At 27.2% G+C, this 12,500-nt stretch overlaps 1 protein-coding gene across 2 annotated transcripts in view; it reads right to left on the reverse strand.

Annotated features, from left to right (window-relative positions):
- The window catches only part of LOC122716500 (cell wall integrity and stress response component 1-like), a 47,711-nt gene that overhangs the window by 32,860 nt on the left and 2,351 nt on the right, over positions 1 to 12,500 (reverse strand). The gene's annotated exons all lie outside the window — the stretch shown is intronic.

Genomic DNA, 12,500 nt, shown 5'->3' on the forward strand with positions numbered 1-12,500 from the left:
GAGAGAGAGAGAGAGAGAGAGAGAGAGAGAGAGGGAGAGAATAAAAAAAGAGATCTAAAATTCTTAGATACCGTGTCGCGAGGTACATTAGCTAACCAAGTAATACGTATACATTTCTTACGTAAACTAGCGAAAGTAGGCGGGTGCGAGAAACGTTCAGCAACTGTGAGGCTAGCCACACAGCCAGTCAGATGGCCAACTATACACGTAGCGCCAAAGCGAAAGATACGTGAGAGCGCGTGTATACGTGTTTTCGAGCCGGTCTGGTTGGGAAAAAGATTGCGAAAGCCTATTGAAACCGCCTCCTCTGCGCCGAAAGGAGAAGGCCTGGGCCGAGTCACGAAACAAGTCGCCAGAGACATATCTGGGCCCCCTTACTTGTTTTCAACAGGCCTTAATTAACACGTGCTCCGGCTACGTGAGTTATTTATAACGCTCGCAATCGAACAGAACTGTATAATTGTTGCATGTTCCCAGGTCCAGGAATTTTTCATTAATTTGATAGATTTGATATTATTCTATTACTATTTCGTTCTTTCTTTTCTCTCCATAATATATATACATTTTAGGTCCTTTTCAATGCAAGAATAAATTTCTTCTACATATATGTAGATTTATATTGTTTTTTCAAATATTTTAAAATATTTTCCAATATATTAAATATAAATTAATATTTAAAAATATGTTTTTAATAATTAATTTTTAAAAAATATAAAATACTTATCTTTTCTAATATTAACGAATTCATCTCTCGTTAATATATTAAAAAAGATAAATTTTTTAATATTAAAAAAGATTAAGTTTATATTATTCAAAAAGTTAACTTAACTCGTTGTTCAACATTGTTAAAAAATAAAAATTAGTTTTAAAATAAAGTTTTAAATAAATCTTGTATCGTATCTATATATATACAACGTTAAAAGTTAAAAGTAACTCGAATGACAATTTATAAAATTTAAACGATTCAATCAATTCCTCATGATGATATTAATTTAATAAATCTGATATTGATTTGCTAGTCATTTCAATGATGGTATTCAATGCATTAAATTAATTGTAATACGTAGTAATTATATAAATTAATGAATAATGATGAAGGATTTTTCAATAAATATAAATAACAAGTATTGAAGAAAACATTTAAACCTTGAAGAAAAATTTTTGTAACCTTTAATTATTATCAACGTGAATATTTTTCCAAGATATGATACGAGTCTGGCAAGAAACGGATCGAGAAAATTAAGCGTAAATGAACGAGACTTAATATGAGCTCGGTAAGCGTAGGATGTTTTTAAGGGAAGACGCTTTTTATCTTAATCGCGTGGGAGAAAAGAAAAAGATGAATTGAAATCGATCACAAGAAAAAGAAATAAATTAACATAAACTGAAGAGGATATATAATACAATTTAGTCATGGACCATGACCAAATGATAGTGAATTCGAGAATTAGCTGGCATGCATCTCAATGAGACTAGATCGTATTTAAATTGTTTTCTATTTTATAAGGATTGTGTGGAAATTACTCGCGACAAAACGAATATACACTCCGTTAGGAATCTTTTCACGTAGACATCGCGATTTGCTTGTATAAATCATTAGAAAGTTATTGGAACATATTAAAAGCGAATTCAAGCGATAATTATTGTAACGCATATTGTTCGTTTCTTTTGTAAACGAATGCGAAGAAGAAAATTGTAAAAACCAAAATATATATGCAATCAAGCTTGAGAAATCTACAGATGTTAAAAAAAAACCAGACTACATTTTTACAAATTTCTAACTATCTCCTTATCAGATTTATCTAGTTACGTTGAATTTTTTTCGTGAAAAAAAAATAAACTCATTCCTCTTTTTACCAATATAATTTTTTATCAATATATCAATCGAATGTTGCCTAACCATATTTGTAAAATTTATCTTATTTTAATTTTTTTTTTCTTCCCTATTCTATTTTTATTATATTTCATTTTTTAAATTAGCACCGAAATCTATTCAAAGAATCTAAAAATCTTTTCTTTTTATCATTGTCTCTTTATAGGATATTATTATTATTGTTGTTGTTGTTGTTGTTGTTGTTGTTGTTGTTGTTGTTATTATTAATACTACTACTAGTACTACTAAAAAAAACATCTAAATAAGAGCTATTTGAACATAACATTTATGTTTATAATTTTATAAATAAAAATAAGAAAAAATAAAAAGGAAATAAAAGAAGAAGAATAAAAAGAAAAAATATTTTAAAAAAATGAATTATATTATATAATATAATATTCGGACTTTTTTATGAAATCTTTTTTTATGAAATCAAAATTTCTATGATATATTCAGATCTTTATTTCCGACAGTATTTTGGATGTTTATATGCATCACATTTCATCGATAATGATAAATATATGAGAAATGAAAATAATAAATTCGAAGATAAAAAGCTTCGCATCCTCGTTAGATTCGCACTATTACGTGAGAAGACGCCTGCGCTGTACGCGCAGGAGAGGTGCTGCTGCGTCCACGTATACTTACACGCAATCGAGGGAGTAGGACGTAGAGGGTGGGAGTAGGGAAGGAGGACAGGAGGGATAGTAGCCCGGTGGGAGAGACAAGGATTCGTGTCATTGTCAATGGGTAATCAGGTCAGTGGGCTAGTGGGACGACCACTTTCAATTTCAGTCCTTCTAACTGTGTGCAACTCGCTATGCCGCGTGCGTCGTATATTATCTCGCGCTTTCGCTCTCCATCTCCTTTTTTCACCACGACCTCGATAAGTTTGTCTCCTCTTCCCCTTCCCTATATTCGCATCCTCCTATTTTTGATTCTGTACCGTGTATACATTATTTAATATCACGATATAATGCTTCTCTCGTACGATTTCTCTCGAGAGCATAAAGTAAACAAAAAAAAAAAAAAAAAAGAAAAGATGAAAAGAAGGAAAAAAGAGAAAAGAAATATATGATAGCAAAATCATAAACAGCAGAACCATGAGAAGCGAGAAAAGAAAAGATTACGCGGAAGAAGAAAAGAAGAGAGAGGAAGTCTTCTTCATATTATCCTTTTTAATTGCAAATATACCAAGCATCATATAATTTGGAAAGGAATGATGAGTGATAGAGAGAGTGATATGCGGGACGAGAGACATGGGAATGAATGATGCACGCGTGATCATGCTATCTCACTCATTCATTTCCTATTCGCTTGCTCGCATGGATGCCGGGAAAGATAGCAGAAAGTAGGACGCGTATTAAAAACCACAGACCATGTCCCGTGGCGTCACTCCTCATGCCTCGCCACGGCGCGTCAGTATTACTCAATCGAATTCATCATAACTGGTACGAGAAACATACGAACGAATATTTAAACGAACAATCAAAAATTAACGAAATTATAGACAAGTTGTCGAATTGCCAGGAATATAAGGAAAAGAAAAAATTATATAGGATATAAAATAAAGAAATGATCAGACGCAATTAGCATTAGCGCAATTAGCATAATGATCGATAAAAACTTAATCGATTAAAAAATTAATATCTTACGATCTTACGATAAAATCTTCAATTTCGATGCTTCGATCACAAAATTCGTGTAACACAATGGCGAAACGCTAAGAATTGTTCTTTCTATTTTTTATTCTTAAATTAAAGTAAACAAAAAAACAAAGTATAGATACACATTTTTTCATTATTATATTATATGCGCGCGCGCGCCCACGCACATACACATAAGCAAAAGTTCCAGAGAAATATTACTTGGGTGCTAAATTTAGCAAGTAATCGAAACAAGACTAACGCCATGGCACGGCAAACGCGAGCATTATAAAATGCACCTCGATTCAATGATTCTTAATTATATTTGAAAATTAATCAAATGATCAAGTATCGCATTCTAAATAAATAAAATCCAATGAATTAGACCAAGAAAAGTACTTGTGAAAATTCAAAAAAACGAATTGATTAGATCAAGATCAAATTTATTTGATTAATAAAAAATTTATTAATTATTTAATCATTTAATAAATAATTTGATTTCTTGATACTTATAAAATTACTAATTAATTATAATACTAATTAATTATAATAATATTTATAAAATAAAATATTGTATTTATAAGAACCATTAAATTCATGTTTCTCTTATAAAGATGTAAAAATAATTTCACTTGGAAAAAAATTATCACTATCCAAAAAAAGCGTCTAAAAGAAGGAAAATGATCATAAATCTAAGAAACAATATCTATAATATGTAAGCGAAAAATTAATAGAATTTGTTTCACTCTTTTAAAATGATTATGTTAGTTTGTAATAATGCGCATGGCTGAATAAATCGAACGTTTTTAAACATTTTAATACCCGACCCCTTTAAACGTTGGGCGCATGCGTCTGGTAGAATGGCTAGCAATACTTATATCCTTTAGACAAGCTTTTAGATATCATTGGGAGGGCGCCACAAGTTAGAAGAAACAATTTGGCGATATGAGATATACTTACACATCTATGTATGATCTACTTTTCAAAGTCGATTCGCACATAGATGTAGTATAAGCGCATATTTACAAACACATATCGCTTTGCATTTACAACATTATGTAATTATATAAATGCGTTACGCATAATTATATTTATTCTCAATAAATCGATAAAAAAATATGTTATTGATACATTAGAAATGTAAAGCGAGATATTTTCCAACGGATAAATATATATAACATTTAATATAATATAATATTTAAATAATGATTTTAATGTACTTAAGAACTCAATAAGATATATAATAAGAGGTAAAATTTGTTGTTAAGATTAGTAAATAAAAATTTATATCATAAATATAATAATTTTTAAGTTATCGAATTTCAAAATCTAAGTGTTACTTTCGATCCCACCATTCTCCCCTAATAATTATTATTGTTGGCTCGACTTGGTGTTATTGAGTTATTCCAATGCGAGTTTATCAAAGTGGGTCAAGCGATTCAATAGCGACCGCCGTGAAGGAGAAACGGCCCATCGCCTTAACATGGCGTGGGAGTGTATACGTATATGTATACATATAATAGAATAACGTACATGCGATGAAACATATTAGTAAACGCTATTGAATTGGTACACATTAAAAAATAACGTAAAGTTCATATGAAGATCGACTCGGATTGGTACACAGTTTCTTCTCTATCAAAAAAGATCGTTAATGATTCATATCATCGCTATATCAGATTTATTTTATTATTTGCTTATTAGCATATAATCTTATTATTAATCTGACTATTATTATAAATTCAGTCATGATCATGTTGCAATGTTAATCCATATTTTTTCAAACATAATCATAATAGCATGCATATATAATTATTGTCATTTTGTTATGAAAAGAAGTAATTATATGGTTTTCTATTATTGATACATAGAAAGACGGATGGACGAGCCATAAATTTTCGTAGAAAAGCAACGAAAGCGAATTTTCTTCGCTCCCAGTGAGAGTTGGGACAACAATGTCAATGGTTGTTTCAATGCGAACAACAGAAATAAAAAGAAATTGGTGTGTACCCTCGGTCAAGCAAGCAATAAATAAATCAAGAATATTAGACGTCACGGAGAAACGAGTGAGCGAAGGTAAATGAAAAGCGAATCCGAACATCGTCTCATGGAATGAAGCAGAAATAAGAAAGACGAAGAAAGTGAAAAGAGTCGCGTGTCTCTATTGTTGAACGATTATACCATACCAAACTTACCTTACCAAACTTACAGAACAGTATTGAAAAAAGAAAATGAATCTAAGAAATGAAACTAAGATTATGAAATTTTTTTCACATAATATAAAGAAAACAAATAAAATATTATTCGCGTGTATAAAGATTGGATTATTTATTAACTTCTGATAGTCTGATAGCTATTCTATATATTTGATTTTGATAATTGCTTAATTTTAATTAGACGATATTATAATGAAAATTAAATATCTCTGTATATCTTGCCACTATAAAAGCCTTTATGTCTTTAAGGATATTTTTCACTATCCATTTTGACTATAATTATATTTAATAATGTATAATATATTTAATGTGTTTTAAATTAAAATCAATGATATACAATCAAAAGAACAGAGGAGAAAAAATTAAACGAGATTACTAAACTGATATTACACATCGATTCCATTCAAAATATACGCACGAGGATAGTTTCGCAAATAAGATAATAGAGTATTTAAAGAGTATGTAAAACATCGATGTATCGAAAACACAATCTTGAATATTGAAAAAATTTTTTGAAATGGTATCACATTTAAATTCCAACTCAGTCTTCAGATATCACATTTTACGTTATATTTGCAAACAGTTTACAAACACTTACTATTATATATTTTGCACTTTGCTCTAAGCACGCGTCATTTTTTTTCGAAAATCATTTTGTATACGAAATGTATACGAAAGAAGATAACAGATCTTTATCAGAGTATAAGAAGAAATTGAGAAGATAAGAAAGTTGGTACCTCTTGAATCTCTTATGTGTGTCCTTGATCGAATGGATAATCGTGATTTATTGTGCGTGTAAATAGACGACCCAACCCTCCGACAAGCAAACAAGTGAATTTTGACGCTGCAGGTAGATGTTTTCGAGGTCCATGTCGAGAAGGACATATCGAAAGAGCCAATAGTCTCTATTGATCGAGGGATCGCGATTCGTGCCGGCCACGCGTCGCTACGCTTACGGAAATTCGAGAAAACTGTGACAATCCATTTTCCTTGGTTATTCAAGTCAAAACAGTACAATAAAAGTAAAAATCGCAGCCGACTTACGTATATTTTTATTCACCGGACTAATATTTTATCTTTACTAGAGAAAGAGAGGAGAAACGCGATGCCATTCGCAATATTTCTCAGAAAAAAATACTTTTTAAAATAAAATATGATTACCAATGTTTTCTTCTTTATTCGCTACGAAAATGATAAAGATCGCATTTAATCGACGAAGAAAGAGCGAATCATAGAATGATTGTTTTTTTATCGGCTTTAGAGATCGTAAGATGATCGATTTCATTTGAAATCGAAATAAATTCAATTCTATTTGCCCGATTTTAGAATTCTGTTCAATAGAAAATTCGAGGAACAAGATGAATCTGTTTATAAAGAGAAAGAGAAAAGGAAGGAGGGAAGGAAAGAAGGAGGGAGCGCGCGCACTCGAGAGAGAGAGAGAGAGAGAGAGAGAGAGAGAGAGAGAGAGAGAGAGAGAGAGATTTTTAGCCTTCTTCCAAGTTGACTTGTTTGCAAAGCATCGTGTCGTTGAAATCCGAAAAAATGAAAGTAAAAGTAAAAGTATCGATACTGGCAACCGTATATGTACATACATTCATATATGATCTGACCACATGAAACGCGAGCATCGAAAGAGAACGCAACTGATTCAAGACACATCTTTTCGACCTTTAAAATCGTATAACTTTCTCTCGTAGATTAAAGCTCTGAAATTTGCAAAATGTTTTCATTTGTCATAGTTACGTCGCAAACTATATAATTATATATAATTATATAGTTTATATATATATATATATATTATATATTATATTATATATATATATAATTATATTTTTACTTCTCATATCAGATCCATTTTTAATCATAATCCGAAAATTATTATAAGTATATTATATTTGATTATTATAAGTAATATAAATTCGAGGTAACGATTACATAATTATCAAAATTCAAGTTTCCAAATTTAAACTGTATACTTTTAAAAAATACAAAATAATTTAAATTCACTAATTTGATTATATGAGTTTATTTTTCGAACTAGATTAAATATATGATATTATTTTATCATAGTGATTGTAATTTATACATCGTATTTATTTATGAAAAATTTTAATGAAAATCAACATTTCAATTACAATATTTTTTAAAATTTTAATAATATAATAATAACATTTTGTGTCGTCGCAAAATCATTTAAAAATATGTTTGCAATATTTTATAAATATTGGATAAATGCTGGCTAATAATTTCTTATCATTTATGCAAAAATATTGGATCGGGATTTAAAATTCCCAAAAATATTATTATGTTTCGAAATTATTAGGATCCCTGAAAATTTTCCATGATAATAATGACGGAATTGTTCTTTTAATTTTGTTGTTGTAGAATATGATCCCAAAATATTTGCCTCCTTAAAATTCTAGAGAATCCCGAAATTTTCTAGAAAACTATAGAAATCGATCCGATTCGAACCAACTATGTCCCAAATTTCAAATATTCTTAATATTCTTAATTTTCGAATATTCTTAAGAGTTATTCTCGAGAGTAATTCTAGAAAGAGTAACTTTTTTTTTTGAATAAGAGCAAATTTCGATTCGATTTCTTTTCTCGATCCTCATCCTGAGACTCCGATATTTTTGGCTTCTTGGCTACAATTTTAATCATTTCTTCAATATAATACACATGTTCTATTTAATACACACACACGCACATACACACACATTTCCGTAATGATATGGTCTCTCCTACCATTAATCGCATTTTCGAAAATCAGAACGATAAAATTATATTAAAACTCATCTTGTTAAAATTCAATAAAATTGATAAAAAGAATAAATTATATTATATAATTATATATTATATATTATATAATATATAATATAATATATAAATTATATTATATAATAGAATAAATTAAAACGGAAATTAAAATTTATATTCTTATATTGTAACATTTATAGTTTTTTAAGAGCATGAATTTAAATAATTCTTTGTTATTCTTTTTATCTGTATTACGAATAAATTGTCATGCTCGAAACGATTTAATACTCGTTGTTCAAGTACTTATATATCGGCAAAGATTCAAACACGATTATTTAATTTAAACGTGATTATTATAATACACAAAGAACAAATAAAGAGAAATAGAAAAAAAAAAGAAGAAAGAAGAAAAACAAACGAAATAGAATAGTTGATTATAAATGGAGAAAATCGAGTACGAATTGCCCTTGACGCGGATGAGAAACAGTTTGTATCTTTCTAACGAGCCCGCGTAATCGCGCAATGCAGCTAATTATCGGTATTAATGCTGGCAAGAATCATGAATATTTATACTTGACATATTTATCGGCAAACAACGGAAAATTAGAATCATTATACGCGGACTTCTTTTTTCATCTCGCTCATCTTTATCCTTGAATTGTGATATTTGTGTCATGATGAAGAAAAAAAATAATTAAAATTTCTACTTTCAATTTTGTTCAATTGTTTGATTTGTAATAATCATCGATTTGAAAAAATGATAATTAATCGATCAACAAAAGAAGATGAAAAAAGAAAATGAAAAGTTTCTTCTTTAATAATCCTTGAATAAAACTGGCATATACTTACATAAACTTATTGTACTTTAATGAGTACAATAGCATTCCTTTAAATTCCATGTTTCATTCAAATTAAAATAATCCAAACTTATTATTATATCATCATTCAATATTTCGAATTCCATCTAAAATTGATAAAACAATGTGGATGATATAACGAAAGTAAAAAAAAAGTATAAGAGACTTTATTTTCGAAAAGATGACATGTAAAATATTTAATTTCCTAAACTTGAATTTTTATAATAATAATTTTATAATAATAATTTCTAAAAATGATATCAATATATTTCTGAGATTCTTTCCATAAAAATTAATCTAAACGAATGTTTTTATTCAATATCTGATTAATTTAAATATTCTAGATGAATGTATCAAATTTTCATTATAATATCATATTATGTTTGGATTAATTTCCAGCAGAAAAGCCTTACCGATTTATTGATAAATATTTCATTAATCATTATTTCTAGGAAGATGAAAATTATAGAAATTTAAATTTTTCAAAATTGTTAAATATATTATATTATATATATATATATATATATATATATATATATATATAAAATAGAAATTCTACGCTATATTAAAAAAGAATTACTTGCAATTATTAAAAATAAAAACTAATTTTAATAGATATACATGTATACGTCTTTATAAGATATATATATATATATATATATATATATATATGTATATATATAATTATTTTATTATAATTATATATAATTATATATAATTATTTTATTAAAAATGTGCTAATTTTTAACAATAATTAATTGATTGATTGAAAGTAATATTGGTTGTTCATTAAAGTTTGCATTTTTTGCAAAAATTGAAGAAATTAAGATTTATTTTCTCTAAATCTGACAACAATAAAGTTTTTCTAAATTATTATTTAAAATATATTATAATTATAATTAAAATATAATCGATATATGATATGTATCCTCCTCTTAATGTAGTATCTTATACATCTTAATGTACTATCTTAAACATCTTATGATATTAAATCCTTAATATCAAATTATTCATTTTCAAAAAATTCGTTTCATAATTTTATTCAATAAAGCATGCTAGAGTAAATCGTAACTAGTTGTAAATATGAGAAGATCGTGAACACAAATAAAAAAGAAATACTATTTCTTTTTTACTATATTCGGCTGTGAAAAATTACAAATTCATAAATGAATGAACTTTAAATCCTGTTGGAAATTTTTTCTAATTTTCATAAAAAAACAAATTTTAATATATTATATTTTAATATAATATAGTTAAATGATTCAACGTATACATATTTTTTTACATTGAAAAATTAATTTTACAAAATTGATAATTGTGAATGTGTGAATTTTATGTGAATTTTTACAAACTCTCTTTCCAAATTTCTCTTTCCAAAAATCAAAAATCAAATATTGGCTGCATTACAAATTTTTTAACAGTTTATCATTCGTTGATTTCAAAAATTTTATTTTAATAAAAACAAATTCATTTTGTAACTAAAATTAAAAAAGAAATGCATAAAATATGATTAAATTTTTTTTTTAATTTTTATATCATCGATTTTTTTTTACATCAAAAATTTGTTTATAATTTTCAAATTTGTAAAATTAGTTTTCAATCTAAAATAATGATAAATATTATATGAATATTTTTAAATCTCTTATATTCAAAATAAAAAAAAAAGAAAAAAAATGCAATTTAATTCGATAAATGAATTTTGAAATAAAAATATTTTCAAAACATAAATATAAATTTCGATTCATTTTAAAAGTAGCAAAAATTATAAATTTCAAATCTATATTGTTAAAAAATTCTCAATTCAAATTCAAAATTAGCAAGATAAATTAATTTTCCTATCAATTTTATATAGTCTATATTATATCAATTTGAAAAAAATCTTGATGAAATTTTTGAAAAAAATCAAAATTAAAAAGTAATCAATTTTGACAGGAAATGATTTATTTCTTTATTTAAATTCAAAATGATAGAATACATACAGCTACTAAATATTCGGTTCATTTGTTGCGAAATTTAGCAAAATGTATTGTTGCGCGCGATAATCATCAAGCGTCATTTAGAAAATCATATGAGCTCTACAACCCCCGATTCCATGATAATCAAATAAAATTTAAATTCAATATCACGCGCCATAAAATCTAACAACTCTGATTCCAACTCGTGTTGTATCGTCTTATCTTAGTGAATCAATATAAAGTCACCATCACCGGTTTCGTATTCTTGCTTGTTTTTTATTTCCTTCTTCTAAAACTTCTTATTCTTTTTTTTGTGTTGAAACTTTTCTAAAAACTTTTCAGTCGAGTTTATCCATGGAACATTTTTTGAAAGATTTTTTTATGCAAATAGCAGGTACTTTGAATTTTGATGAATTACGATTAAATTTCATATTATTCCGATCAATCGACATTATTTAAATATATATATATATAATAATTTAATAATATATAGATTATATTAAATATTAATAATATATAAATAATAATTTCCAAATAACTTATAAGAATTAACAATAAATACACTATGTATTCTTCGTATACTCGTAAAATACAAAATCATAAAACAGATTCATTTTATTGTCATAAATTTTGTTCATTTCTAATTGTCATTGCTAACAAAATAAAATCTCAATAAAATCAAGTAATTAATGTATCTAATTTTTTAATATAACTGCTATTTATAATATGAATATTTATAATATATAAAAGAAATATTATTAAGTATGTAAATGAAATATAAAAATAAGGAAATAATTTAAAAATATAATATTTTGACTATTGTAGCATTGTACAATGAAAAAGAATATTACGTATAGTACTTGTACTTCTTAAGAGATGGATCAAGTCGAACGAGCGAATGAGCAAAACGTGTACAAACAGTCGATTAAGAGATGGGGGAAGGGAGAGGAGAAAGAAAGAAAATAGGAGGGAGGATAAGAATAAAAGCGAACAATAAAAGAGAGCAAGAGAATCAAGCAACGTGCAAACGTGTTGCGTTGGATAGAAAAGAGAAGGTAGAAAACACGCACAAAGTGAGAGGAAGCCGATTGAAAGCGAAAGCGGAAGCAAGAAAGAGAAAAAGGTAAAGAGTAAGAGTGAAGCATGGGAGAGAAGACAAAGCAGCGAGAGAAAGAGGAAAAGAATTTGGCAAA

This window comes from Apis laboriosa, unplaced genomic scaffold, assembly GCF_014066325.1.
Source record: "Apis laboriosa isolate Shangri-la unplaced genomic scaffold, ASM1406632v1 scaffold46_cov150, whole genome shotgun sequence".
In the NCBI taxonomy this organism is placed as follows: domain Eukaryota; kingdom Metazoa; phylum Arthropoda; class Insecta; order Hymenoptera; family Apidae; genus Apis; species Apis laboriosa.